The sequence below is a fragment of the Sinohyriopsis cumingii genome, chromosome 14 (assembly GCF_028554795.1).
Source record: "Sinohyriopsis cumingii isolate HCF-2022 chromosome 14, ASM2855479v2, whole genome shotgun sequence".
NCBI lineage: Eukaryota > Metazoa > Mollusca > Bivalvia > Unionida > Unionidae > Sinohyriopsis > Sinohyriopsis cumingii.
The window spans coordinates 91,048,401-91,062,533 of record NC_142974.1 but is presented as its reverse complement, the minus strand read 5'-3'; the positions used below and the strand labels follow the sequence as shown (position 1 = coordinate 91,062,533).

Below are 14,133 nucleotides of genomic sequence, written 5' to 3'. Positions count from 1 at the left end.
ATTTAAAAAGGTCTGGAAAATGATAGAGATAGAACCAACTGTGGTAAAAGCATTAAGTGTAATGCTCGACAAGCTGGAAGACAGCCTGAAGACCTAGGAATTAAGCCTGACCTACTACCGAAAGCGGCATTCTTCGGAACAGTAAGGATATGTAACCTTCAAAGAGGAACTTATAGGTCTAAACGGTGTGGTCAAGTCATGTAACATAAGGAAGGAACATTTCTATAGCAAGCTTGTATTAATATTTGCATATATGTTTAGGTCAAGCCATGTAACATAACGAACACTGCTATATCAAGCTTGTAGGTGTAGACGGTGTGGTCAAGACAGGTAACATTACGAACACTGCTATAGCAAGCTTGTAGGTGTATATGGTGTGATCAAGACAGGTAACATTACGAACACTGCTTTAGCAAGCTTGTAGGTGTAGATGGCGGTCAATCCACCAGAACACTGCTATAGCAAACTTGTAGGTGTAGGTGATGTGGTCAATCCATGTAACGTACAGAACACTGCTATAGCAAACTTGTAGGTGTAGATGGTGTGATCAAGACAGGTAACATTACGAACACTGCTATAGCAAACTTGTAGGTGTATATGGTGTGATCAAGACAGGTAACATTACGAACACTGCTTTAGCAAGCTTGTAGGTGTAGATGGCGGTCAATCCACCAGAACACTGCTATAGCAAACTTGTAGGTGTAGGTGATGTGGTCTATCCAAGTAACATAAAGATCATTACTATACAGCAAACGTCTAAATCCAAACGGTGTGGTCAAGCCGTGTAACATAACGAACATTGATGTAGGTATAAACAGTGAGGTTGATCCATGTAACATAAGAATCATTGCTATAGCAAACTTGTTGTTCACGACGGTGTGGAAAAGTAATGTAACATAATGAACATTGTTCTTTTATTATTCTGAGTCTGAGAGTTTTATTGTTCTGAGTCGGAGAGTTTTATTGTTCTGAGTCGGAGAGTTGTATTGTTTTTTTATGAATAAATGGATGATGGAATAGTGGCATGCGGTAGGGAAGAGGGTGTGCTTTTTACGAAAGTCGCCCATTGTACTTTCCTTCAAAGTAACTCTCTTATAATCATTCAAGCTGCATTACACACAGAGGACAGGAATATGAAACAACAAAGGATGATGACCTTCAGGGTATGAATATTCTTTAATCGGGATTTTATATGTAAAAGATATGTATGTAAAATATAGACGTAGAGGATATATCCAAAATGTTAAATCTTTACTGATGCAAGCAGTCTAAGATCATGTGCATGCTGTGCAATTACAGAGAGAGAGAGAGAGAGAGAGGTTCCTAACTTTTCAATGAATAAATAGTATTTTGTATTATCTCGACACAAAGAAAAGACAGGCAAGCAAAAAGCTAGATAGGTGGAGTTTGTGTTTGGTGTTGTACGGTTAAGCAACACAAGTAGGTTATTTAGTGCCGAGGCATTCTGAATAAAATGCCTTAGGTAGATATACTTATACTTGCAGATCAATGAATAGATCAGAAGATGGAGAGATAAGAAGACGGATAGAGTGATATATGATTATCTGCGTAATACAAGAATGTCTCTTCATGTTTATTATCTAATGCTTTTTTTGTCCACGGATCTTTGTCATTAATTGATTTAGAACTAAGAGCGTATATATAGTACGATAATTTGGCTATATACAAAACCGTGAGGGAGACTTTCTGATCGTGCATAAGAGGTTTTACAAAATTTGCGGATGAGGCATTAAATTCACCAATGAAATAAGACATCTGCCATTTTGTGTATACAGTTTTTTAAAAAAGATCAAATAATATTTTACATATTCGTGACTTCTCTTGTTATTTTCACAAAATGTAAGCATGCATGTACACTAGTCACTGTTATTACTCGTATAGTAAAGTAAGTATCTGGAAATATGCATGAGAATGGATGTATTATATTTACATAATGTACGACATATCCTGAAATTGTGTACCAATTTAATGTCATTTAGAAAACAAAGACTAATAATATTTTTTGTCGTTATTTTCATATGTCATTTATCATTAATGAATGAGTAGAAATTCATCATTGATCTATAGGCCTTTCTTTCGTCATATTCATGGTTATAACCCATGATTCGATGAATGACAGACAGGGTTGGCTCCACCATATGGACCGTGCTTTAAGGGGAACCAAATTAGACGGAAGTTGAATTTGTTTCTCTGTTAGGGAAGTGGGGGTGGGGTGGGGGTGGGAGTGCCAAAGTTATAGTTCGCCAAAACCCTTGGGGCGACCGTGGTGTTATGGTGTTAAAATAACTGTTATAAACGTGAATGCACACATGAAATTGCTCGACCATACATCTAACAGTGACTAGGATGTGAGCGAGAATGAGTGGACGTTGCCAAAGCAGATATGGTAATTACATATATCTAATTCCATTCACAGAGAGAGAGAGAGAGAGAGAGAGAGAGACTCTAGTTCAAATGTGCTTTTGTGCTTCGATAAACGCCTATGAAAGGAATAGTCCCTACTTCACCTTGCGATTATTGGGAAATAAAGCTAGCCTTGGATAGTCTCCAGGCCCCTGTGCCATACTCTGGGATATGCCTTTGTGGTCCCTTGGATACAACTCTAGGACCGAATATTTCAACAGGCTGCCGGGAGAGAATTGTGTAAGTGTTATGATATTTGTTTGAATTCTTACTGAAAATATTGGGAATGAAAAATGCCATAGAGATAGTGAGGTATTGTAATAATTGGGGGCGTGGAGGAGACGACATAACGTTGGTGCTGAAAATATTTAGAAAGAAACAAATGTCAGATATAAGCGATTTATTTGGACGAAACAGTTCCTACTTACATCTAAGTTTGACCTTCTTTAAACACGATTTTCAACCTCTTCTTTATTTCTTGCAACAGAATCTTAATTGGACAATTTAGCGATACTTTGAATCAAGCAGAAAAAAGGGAAAAAGGCAAAATTAAGGTATGAAATGCAGAGATCAATGCTTCTTGAAGAGTCACTCTTAATATTACCTGCTGACAGTAATAATGAAAATTTGCTCATATCTAATGTGTGACAACCTTATCTAGTGTCCGACATATTTATGCAGACAGTATCAAATTCATGCCTGACTGGAGACAGTATCAAATTTATGCCTGACTGAAAACAGCATAAAATCAATGTCTAACATAAGACAGTATAAATTCCATGCCTGGCTGAAGACATTATCAAATCCATGCCTGACTGAAAACAGCATAAAATCAATGTCTAACATAAGACAGTATAAATTCCATGCCTGGCTGAAGACATTATCAAATCCATGCCTGACTGAAAACAGCATAAAATCAATGTCTAACATAAGACAGTATAAATTCCATGCCTGGCTGAAGACAGTATCAAATCCATGCCTGACTGAAAACAGCATAAAATCAATGTCTAACATAAGACAGTATAAATTCCATGCCTGGCTGAAGACAGTATAAAATCCATGCCTGGCTGAAAACAGTATAAAATCAATGTCTTACATAAGACAGTATAAATTCCATGCCTTACTGAAGACAGTATTAAATCCATGCCTAACTGAAAACAGTATTAAATCCATGCTTGACTGAAAACAGTATAAAATCAATGTCTAACATAAGACAGTATAAATTCCATGCCTGGCTGAAGACAGTATCAAATCCATGCCTGACTGAAAACAACATAAAATCAATGTCTTACATAAGACAGTATAACTTCCATGCCTTACTGAAGACAGTATTAAATCCATGTCTAACTGAAAACAACATAAAATCAATGTCTAACATAAGACAGTATCAAATCCATGTCACACTTAAGAAGGATCTCCATCGAGCAAATAGGATCAATCTGTTCGATGCAAAGTATTCCTTTTAGAGAATGAAGTTTAATGTAAAACTGCTGATTTCTACATTTACGCCCTTGTCCTCCCATCAATGCATGACAGGTATCAGGAAACACTAAGCACCGTAGCTGATAAGTCCACAAATTACTAAGTATTTACAATCCCAGTTTGGATATTATATTTACATTCATCAGCTTGGCTACCACGTGTACGTATTCAAAATAACAAAGACCAATGAAGACACGACTCCTTTTATGACGTCATAAGGTTAATTTAATATAAGTCTTGATTGTAATTTAAAATTAGTTAAATTCCAGGTAAACTGTCTGAACATGTGACGTAAACTTCCCCATACGGATTGGAACACTTTTGCTGTCAAATGTTCAGTTGGAGCAAGTCATGCTCATCAATTCTGAAGTTTGTTGTTGTTGTTGTAGGGTTTAACGCCATTTTTCAGCACAAGATAGCCTATACATGGCGGCCAGTATTAATAGTGGAGGAAGAACCCGGGAAAACCCCGGAAAGAACCACCGACCCACGAGAAGCTACCGGCAAGCTTTCTCACATATCCACATTGGCCGAGCCCGAGACTGGAACCCACGCAGACCGAGGTGAGATGGCAGTGATCTGTAACGGAGAGCGCTTTAGACCACTCGGCCACGAAGGGGCCCCCAATTCTGAAGGTAACTTTAAGCTTGCACGTAGTCCTTAATCCCCTAATTTCGAAATAGAAGTGATCTGTTTAGACAAACGCCAAACACGTTTGTCCTATTACAGTACGTATACTTTATTTACATTAAAGTTGGAAAGACTGTCCAGTATTGTTGGACACACCATCCTTTTTAAAGCGTATATGACTGGACGCCATATATACTTATATCATGTTATTCATTTCTTGAGTACTTAGATAAGGGCAGTCCAAATAGTACGTACTCTTTTACGACAAGAAATAAGAACAGCCCAAAAATACCCATAGGTTAAGATGAAATCTAATAAAGTATACACTCAAGAGTGCTCTAACAAGTGCAATATTAACGATAAAGTTGTTTTGATGAATAGTTATTTATGAGCTTTATGTATTCGCCATTCCTTTATACACTATTTCACTATTACTCGTACACACTTCAATATAGAGATGTCAAACCATTCAATAAAATTGGGGTGGTGCTGTAGCTGATGTGGGGTAGGTGGCAGCTACATTGGGGAATTATCTGGTAGAGCCAACAAAACAAACATCTGTGTTACATATTACTTTAATTCAAATTCAAAAGCTCCCTGGCCAGTTCTGCCTCTGGGATATATATCAGAGAGGACTTCACAGGAGACATCCTGATATCGTATTTCTGCAACTGGCTTGAATTGTTTCTGGTACATAGATTTGTGTTTCCTAAACTAAACATTTGATATCTCACTAATGAGTTGTCTAGAAGTTGATTTGAAAACATATAAATGATTATAATATATATGATCAGACTCACACTCACTTTCAACCTCTTCCTCAAAATACAAATGTTAAATAAATGTAGTTTAAGTGTAAAGGTTGGCAAGGATTGTCGGAGTTCAAGTATAAAACATCTCTTTCTTTAAAATCTATATATAAGATACTCTTGCTAATTAGAGAAACTTAATCTACTATCTTGTCCCTAATATCATCAGCATTTTCAAAATCTAAAACTAATTGTAAGTCCTATAAATAATCTTTTAATTAATTTGCATAAACACAAATGCCTGTTCTCATTTACATAGACCATAGAGCTAGACCTGTTAAACCAAATGATTAATGTCCATAAGGTCTTGGGGTGAGTGTGCTGTAAAGATTCTGCTTGTATTGTTTTGAAAGATGTGGATTCTATTCAACATGACTATGTACAAGACTAGAAAATTGGAAAACAGTTAAAGTCCCTGCTACAGTGGTCTGCAGACGTGCACTGCGACTTTAAATCTTTGATACAACCCGTATTTGATAGCAGGGGTGGGAGGATTTGGGTGCAACAACATATATGGGAATTGGTGTATGCGATGAATGACTCACGTCCCAACACAGGTCAGATAGAGGTTTAGAACGCGGTCTCTGTGCCATGGCCTAGTGCATGCATTTGCCGACCTTGGGTCACAACTTAGAAACCACTGAAATGCCCTCCTTATATACATACATGGTACGTGTATGGACGAATTCAGATGTGCAAAGGACTTTGACCCAGGGAACTTAGACCCAGATCATATTATGGAAACAATTGATATACACATCCTTTAATCGTACATCCTCAAAATGAATATGCAAATATTCAGATATGCAATTAAAATTTACTCCTGGCTCTTGTCTTGCCTCAGTTTAGGGGCACACTTTTTGTTGTTATTGGGGGATGGGGGTGGCGGTTGAAGCACCATGTAGGAGATGTCTCTCTTTACAAACACTCTAGTCTTAAATGCATTTTGTGCCTTGATGAACGCTCACAAATGGAGAAGTCCAAATTTCGTTTTGCGATTATTTGGAAACAAAGCTAGTCTTCGATATTTTCCAAATAAGCATGGATTATTATTATTATTATTATTATTATTATTATTGTGGTGGTTTGAGGTGATGGTGGCAGTAACAGTAAACGTTGCATTCATGTTCGTGGTAGTTGTAATTTGTCCTGTTTTGTTCTGGATATTGCCGAAGTTATTGTTGTCGTTTCACTCATTCCTGGTTGAAGTATTACTAGTATCTACTGTAGGAGAATTTCTTCTTTTATCCTTCTTTATGTCATAATCATTAAGTAATCAACTAGGTAAGAGTGAATAATTATTAAAATATATTTTGTTGTTGTTTTGGTTTAACTCCATTTTCTAGCGCATGATTAGCTATGCGTGGCGGCCATTACATCTGGCGGAGAAAGAACCCGTGAAAACCCTGGTAAAAACCACCGACCCATGGGAAGCTACTGGCAAGCTTTCTCATATACCCACATTGGCCTAGGCCGAGACTCAAAGTCTCAGAAGTGAGATAGCATTTAAAAGTAAAGACTAGCGCTTTAGACCATTCCGCCTCTAGGGTCCCCATTAACAATAAAAACCACTATTAAATTTGTGAAATATGTTACAAAATAAGAGTGATACAAAAAATAGTCACTCTAAACATCATCATTAAGAATAAAACCATGGCTAATCGTGTGAAAGGTGTTCCCACGAATGATAGAATGAACAGTGACGCGAAAGAATTTGTTACGGTGAGCATGAATAACGTCATAAACATCAAACGTCACGACGTTGCTAAAGGAGACACCCCAGGTTAACATTGTAATTTCCAATATGCCATTCATAGTAAACAGACGTATCGTATTAGCTCTAACAAATGTTTCCGATTTTATCGAACATGCTTCACAAATGGACACAATTCTAGTACCGAATATTGCACCAGGCTGCAGGGAGAGAATTGCGTAAGTTTTATGACGTTTGTTTGAAAACTTATTGAAAATATTGGGAATGAAGAATAAGGTAATATAATAGTACGAGTTTATGGAATTGACGACATAACGTTAGAAAATGTATGTTTCTATGTATTTGGTACATATGATACGTCAGCATAATACTGATTATCTAGTGCCAATCAAAATTTATGTTCAAAAATACAAAGGTAAAGAATTGCAGTAGAACCTTAGAAAGATATATCCTTCAAGATATCTGTCAAAATGTAGTGAAAACGGATAAATGCAAAATAGACATGTTTTAAAGTTCTGTAAGATAATATAAAATACAAGGGAAATGTACAAAACTAAATTCCTTTGATACAGGGTGTTGGTAAGATTGCAATCCCAACCCTCTTCTGTGCATTCATATAAATACAAAAATGTTAGATCGTACTAATAAAAGGCCATATAAGCTCCGATGTATTGTAGACCTAAGAGTTAGGAAGTAAGAAGGCACATGAGAGCTGAAGTTGTTCATTTCTTATTTATTTTTTTATTCCTTGTTTTCAAAGATTCCTAAAAGGTCCAAGTGAATACACGGTGAGTATTGCTATACAAAGAGGTGTTGAAAATCCGACAGAATCCGTTGTGATTGGATTATTTTAGAAGTCGGAAACACAGCCTTATTTTTAGTGATTGTCGAAAGCCTCTTCAAGTCGAATCAACGAAATTTAACTGTATCTTTTTTGTGGAAAAATTTTATGAGCTGAAATGTGAATAATTCCAAAAGACATTTCATTTCCTCGTCAGCACGCTGATTACGGACAGTACAGTATTTATGAATATGTTTGGTTTAAATTTCAGGTCTGACAAAGTTGAATTCTTTGCTTTATTGGCTGGAGATCTGGCGAAGTTGTCCAAGGATGGCGTGGTCCCAAGACATAAAGAACGCGCTTGAGAAGGATCAAAGCATCAAGGTATGGAGAGAAAGAGAGGTGGAAGAGGGAGGGCTCTGATAGCAGCGTCTTCGTCATGATTGCAATGTCATATTTAAATTTACTTAACAGGGTGATATTATTGCTTTTTAAAAACCGCCAAACATTTCAAGCGATCAGCAGTTCTTAACTCAAACAAATTTCCGACGTTGTAATTAGTAATTTCGTTTCTATTTTTATTACCTGAATTTATCACGACCAAATGAAATAATTTAATTAATAGTTTCATTTGAAATGTTTGACATGTTTATATGTTTAAAAAATGTGTGATAACATATTCCATTATCTATTTGTCAGAATGAAACAATTACCATGCGCAACACTGTAAACATCATTCACTTAGATCTTTCTTCCTATGAACTGGCATAAAATCACCTCTCGTATTCTTATGTTTTACGCAAGAAACTCAATTCATGTTCAAAGTCCCAAAACATTGCCTGTTTAGATTTTTGTTTGGAATCAAGCTAGAATAAATTAATCTTTAGATTTTTTATTAAATGTTATCTCTCTGTTGGACTGAAAATTTCCATGACATCTTATTTGGGGGTTTTGACCTTTAGCTCGAATTTCTAACTCGAAAAGTAGGAGAATACTAAGTCGGCTGTTCGCATCTCATTCTGCTTCAGTTTTGAAAGGAACAATGAGAAACTGCTTTATTGGCTATTAGACAACGTTAAATCTGGGTTTACGCTGATTGATGTAGGGCTCTTTTATACACAGGCTAATACAGCATATAAGTGTCGTAGTTGCATTACATCCAGGTCGATATAATAATTTTTTTTTACCTTTTCCTATCAGTTTTGCCGGGATTAGGACTTTATTTGATAGCCTAAAGCAGGCAGTACTGTCCTATGCAGTCCCCCGACAGGACTCTTGTTGGAAATATTTGGGGGAAATTATGTAAGTACATGCTCTGATTCATATTCCTGACTTACTCGATTGTTTCTTTTTTTACATTTGGGAGGAAGGTTGTTTTACACCTGCATTTATAAATGATTTATGTTTCAATATGCAAAGTTTGATTTTTGCATTTTTAATCGAATTTCTTTGTAAGGCACATGAAGGGTCCACTTAAAAACCATTAACAAAAACAAAACAAAATATTCTAAGCTTGAAATTCACACGTTTCAATGTCTATATTTTACAATCGATCCTTTTAAACAAATGATACATTTCAAGATGAAGGAATCTGTACTTAGATATGTTTCTCTAAATTAAGGATAAAGAAAATAAACTCAATGTTTGATGTTTTCCCTTTCTTAACAGGTTCTCCAGGGCCCATTCAAGAAAATGGACAACAGACATTGCATGTCTAAAATCGGTTTTAAGTAGTTACGGCAATACTGTGAAAATGCTGCAAAAGAAACATCAGGTAAATTCTAAGAACATATTCATCGGAGAGACTTGATCAGTAACGTTGTTTTCATTTTGGTTTCTTACAGTTGTGTTGTCTATTCGGTCGAGAGACTTGATCAATAACGTTGTTTTCATTTTGGTTTCTTACAGTTGTGTTGTCTATTCGGTCGAGAGACTTGATCAGTAACGTTGTTTTCATTTTGGTTTCGTACAGTTGTGTTGTCTATTCGGTCGAGAGACTTGATCAATAACGTTGTTTTCATTTTGGTTTCTTACAGTTGTGTTGTCTATTCGGTCGAGAGACTTGATCAATAACGTTGTTTTTATTTTGATTTCTTACAATTGTGTTGTCTATTCGGAAGATGCAAAATGAAATGTACTTCTAAGCTTTTATGCATGTTATATAGCGACTGAGATTTCCTCAAACGGTTTTAAATTCCATCGACTTAAAAATGTCTTTATGTACGGTATGTGTCAAAAAAATATAGGTCTCTGACGTCTTCGACAACTGTATTTATCTATATGAACTTCGAGCAGTCAATAAATGACATGCAACTATCTTATTAAACCTATGTAATTAGATATTAATTATACAAACACCAAGATTTAGCCTGTTTTTATCACAACGACTTCTTTCTATTATCTAAATCATAAACTTTAACCTTTTATAATACCATAGGACAGTTTCCATATAGGGGCAGTTTGGGAAGATATCTTTTTTCAGCTAAGATAAATGCTCCGTTTTTATTCTTCATGCAAATATCAAGTTCAGAACCTTATTTGGAAGTTCTTACCGTATTTTGTGCACAAGTAAAGTTCTTTGGGAAAAAAATGAAAGGCTACTCTTCAATTAAATTCAACACATTTAAAGTATATAAGAATAGTGCTTTGAATTTTATGTTAAAGTCGTGATATGCCTAACAGAAAGAAAAAAACATCTTTTCTTTCCCTAGGCATGCTGAAGGGTTAAGGCAAAAGTGGATAAATATGAACTAATGCTAGAGACAGCACAAAATGCTCTGCATTTTAACCCCAAGGACTTTGCTAAAAAGACGAGAGTCCGTGCTAAGTCTCCATGCAACACTGAAAGAGAGTCTCCCAATACGAAAAATCCAAATCCAAATATAGGGACGATTTGACCAAGGAACGACAACTGAGACAGCAAATTATAATGGTATATGGAATTCCGGAGTAGAAAGAACTCATTCATTCATTTAAAAATACTTTCGAGGAAGGCAGCATAATGCTAGCAACATCGATAATAATAATAATAATAATAATAATAATGCGACGCTGTATTAATCATGTCGTTGCTAATTCTAAATATATTTCAAAAAGTAAAGTATCTTTCTTTCTATTAAATACTAAAAAAAACTTTTTCTGAAGTATAAAGTAAAGATCTCTGTCTTCTCTTTATCGCTTCCTCTATTTCCTATACTTGTTTTATGTACGATATGTTTTGTTAAAGACAGTTATATTATTTAGTTATGAATGAAGTAGCTCTTACAGTTCTGTTATGATCAGAAAAATATCAAAATATAGCCAAATTTGCATATGTCATCTATATAAATTTACATAAACAATTTCGCATTTTTTGTACATATAATTTTACACTAATTGTCTGGGACAACTGTAACCTGGCTAATTTACGTTGCCTTTAAACAAAAACATGCCTGATAACACACACGTATTCAGTTGTATTACAGGAGGAATGCAGACTGCTTCAGGACATCAAAGTCAGAGTATCTGAGAAAATAAAGGAGGGACTGTTTCATCTGACGAAGATCTGCAGTCCTCTTGCGTACGACAACAACATTTTCTATGCAGATTCTTCTTGGGATTTTTCTTCAGAAATTTCAAAATATGGGAATCGCACGGAAAAGGATTTCCACCAAAATAGGAACATTGCTGACAGGTGAGTTAAATTCTAGTTTTAAAACATTTAAAGTTCAAAGCTTCAGTAATTACTCGAGGATTTTACGAGCAATTTTAGTCGGAAATATCAGTGACACAGTGTGCAGTTCGTATTCGAATAGGCACTTGAGCGCCGAGTTCAATACGAATTTCACACTTATCCCATACAAGACGAATACAGTCACTATCAACTATATGTGGGGGCCCCGAGTGGCCGAGTGGTAAAAAGCGCTCACCGTTACGGATCACTGACATCTCACCTCTGTCTGCGTGGGTTCGAGTCTCGGATTCAGCCAATGTGGGTATGTGAGAAAGCTTGCCAGTAGCTTCTCGAGGGTCGGTGGTTCTTTCTTTGGGTTTCCCGGGTTCTTCCTCCACCATTAATACTGGCCGCCATGTATAGTCTGTCGTGTGCTGAAAAATGGCGTTAAACCCTACAACAACAACAACAACAACATGAGGAATTTATCCCAAATCGAATCCTTTACATTTAGCTGTTATAATAGCAAGAGAAAAAAATAATGAACTAAGTGCTGTAATATCTCATAAATGCTTGGTTGACAGCGTAAATAATTAAAGGGAGACAATGCAAAATCGAATACGGCAGACGATAGATACAACTAACACAAATTGTATGCGCGAGTTGTACGTTCTATATACGACGTAGCTTATCAATTCGTATTCAAAGAAATGTATGTTTGTGGAAATACAAAAGCTTTGATATATTCATAATTTTATGATATAACCAAGGTCATATTTTTTTTAAAATCATTTCTAACGCTGTATCTTTCGTTGGTAAAGTTCTACGTGCTAAAATTAACGTTTGCTAAACACAATTAATTATAGAATTTGTTACAGGAAAAGTCTAGATTGATTTAAAATTAGGAAGAACTGTCTGTGAAGTATTGCTTCCTCAATGTTTGACAGAGGCGCCTTTTATCGGAAACAGAGACCAATGCAGCATTTTATCAGATCCACGTGTAGCGAATGATACCAGGAAAGAGTCTGGTTGAACTAAACACCTAGAGACCTAGAGACCAGTTATGTGTGAGTGAAAATATTTGGTCTTCTTGGATTATGTGGGTCATCCTTCCTTTAATTCTTAAAGTTTATCTACGTATAATTTCTCCAAATAAACGACGATGACGTAATGGCAAAACTGTCGATACTCTACTTGCAGCCTTTACCGATTGGCACTATAATAGTTCAATGAAAGTTGGAATCGACGATTTATTCTTGCTTTCAACATCATCTTTGCTATATATTTTTACAGACAAAATCTAAGGTTTTCTGAAAATTATTACTCATCCGTCTTTGAAATGCATTCATTTTACATGCAATTTAATCCTCTTCGAGTCTCAAAAAGAAAAAAAAAATCATATACTCGAATGATCGCGTTTATTACCTTACTCAAAAGACATAAAAGCAAAAACAGAAAGCAAATTTGTTCTTCAAAAACTTAACTAAATTTACATGCCTACTTTTCATTTGTTAAATGAGATTTGTGACGAAAAGGGTATATCACGAATTAATATGTTCTTTCTTCACTTCACATTCAGCAGGACTGCAGTGTGCTTCTACAATTCGGCATCAAACTGTCACTTCCATGCAAACAGATGAGTCAATGCAGCACAATTGTTGATAATGAAGACAAGAAAACCATGAATGCTGTATTGAATACCACAGGTGAGAACATGGGACGAAAACGAATTGTAAGGTCAGATGTATATATTACTAATACTTGAGGTGGTCTAAACTGTTCAGGGTGCAAATGGTGCATATATTTAGAAATTAGAAATTTTTAAAAAGTTTCGGAACAAAAAGTGGTGCTTAGGGATTCTGTTATTCGTTTTATTTGATCTCAAAGGACTCTAAAATCAAGTGTGTTGAGTACCTAAAGGGAAAAGATTTCCACAACTCATTGCAGAACTCATAATCAAGTGTGCACAGTTTCCATAACTTATTTTGCAGAACTCATCTTCGCTAGAAAAGGATCCAATATGTTAATCCTATCTACATCTTGACGGATCGAGCAGATATTTTAGTGCTTTGTCCTGGTGACATCTATTGGAATTCATAAGTTGGCTCTCAGTATTTAATGCCAACAAACTAATAGCGTTTAACATTGGTGCATTGTACATCTGCTGAAAATGGTAGTGGTAACTGACTTCAAAAGGATACTTTGTAAGTTTAACATCGAATGTATGACTACGTACCAGAGATAAGCCATTACAAGTGCATTTGAATAAAATGTATTCGCGCAAACACGGACCGGCGGTGGAACATTGCTTATTTATGAGTCCATTCAAGGTGTGTGCACCCCTTGTTTCGATCGTGTAGGCACAGTGTTCAAATTTTAACAACTTGATCTTTATTGGATGCCGTATCCAATGAAATTCACAAACCAGTAGCACGGAAATATTTGCTCGATCTGCCAAGGCGTAGATAGGATTAACATATCGGAACCTTGACTAGCGAAGATGATACATAACTCTAAATCAAGTGTGCAGGGTATCTTAAGGGAAGGTTTCCATCTTCTAACTCAAGTATTCTCAGTCTCCCAACTCCTACTCGCCACATTACTTGTACAACAAAATCAATGAATAATACTAATATGGTGT

General features: G+C 35.9%; 1 protein-coding gene and 1 long non-coding RNA gene across 2 annotated transcripts in view; one reads left to right on the top strand and one right to left on the bottom strand.

The window, feature by feature from the left end:
* Nucleotides 1-14,133, bottom strand: part of LOC149784371 (A disintegrin and metalloproteinase with thrombospondin motifs 12-like) — a 73,133-nt gene that overhangs the window by 36,533 nt on the left and 22,467 nt on the right. The window lies entirely within an intron of this gene.
* Nucleotides 7,155-10,750, top strand: LOC149784372 (uncharacterized). The gene is made up of 5 exons (XR_016414132.1): nucleotides 7,155-7,277; nucleotides 8,112-8,224; nucleotides 9,041-9,142; nucleotides 9,509-9,614; nucleotides 10,552-10,750. It is a non-coding gene; the product is annotated as an uncharacterized LOC149784372 (long non-coding RNA).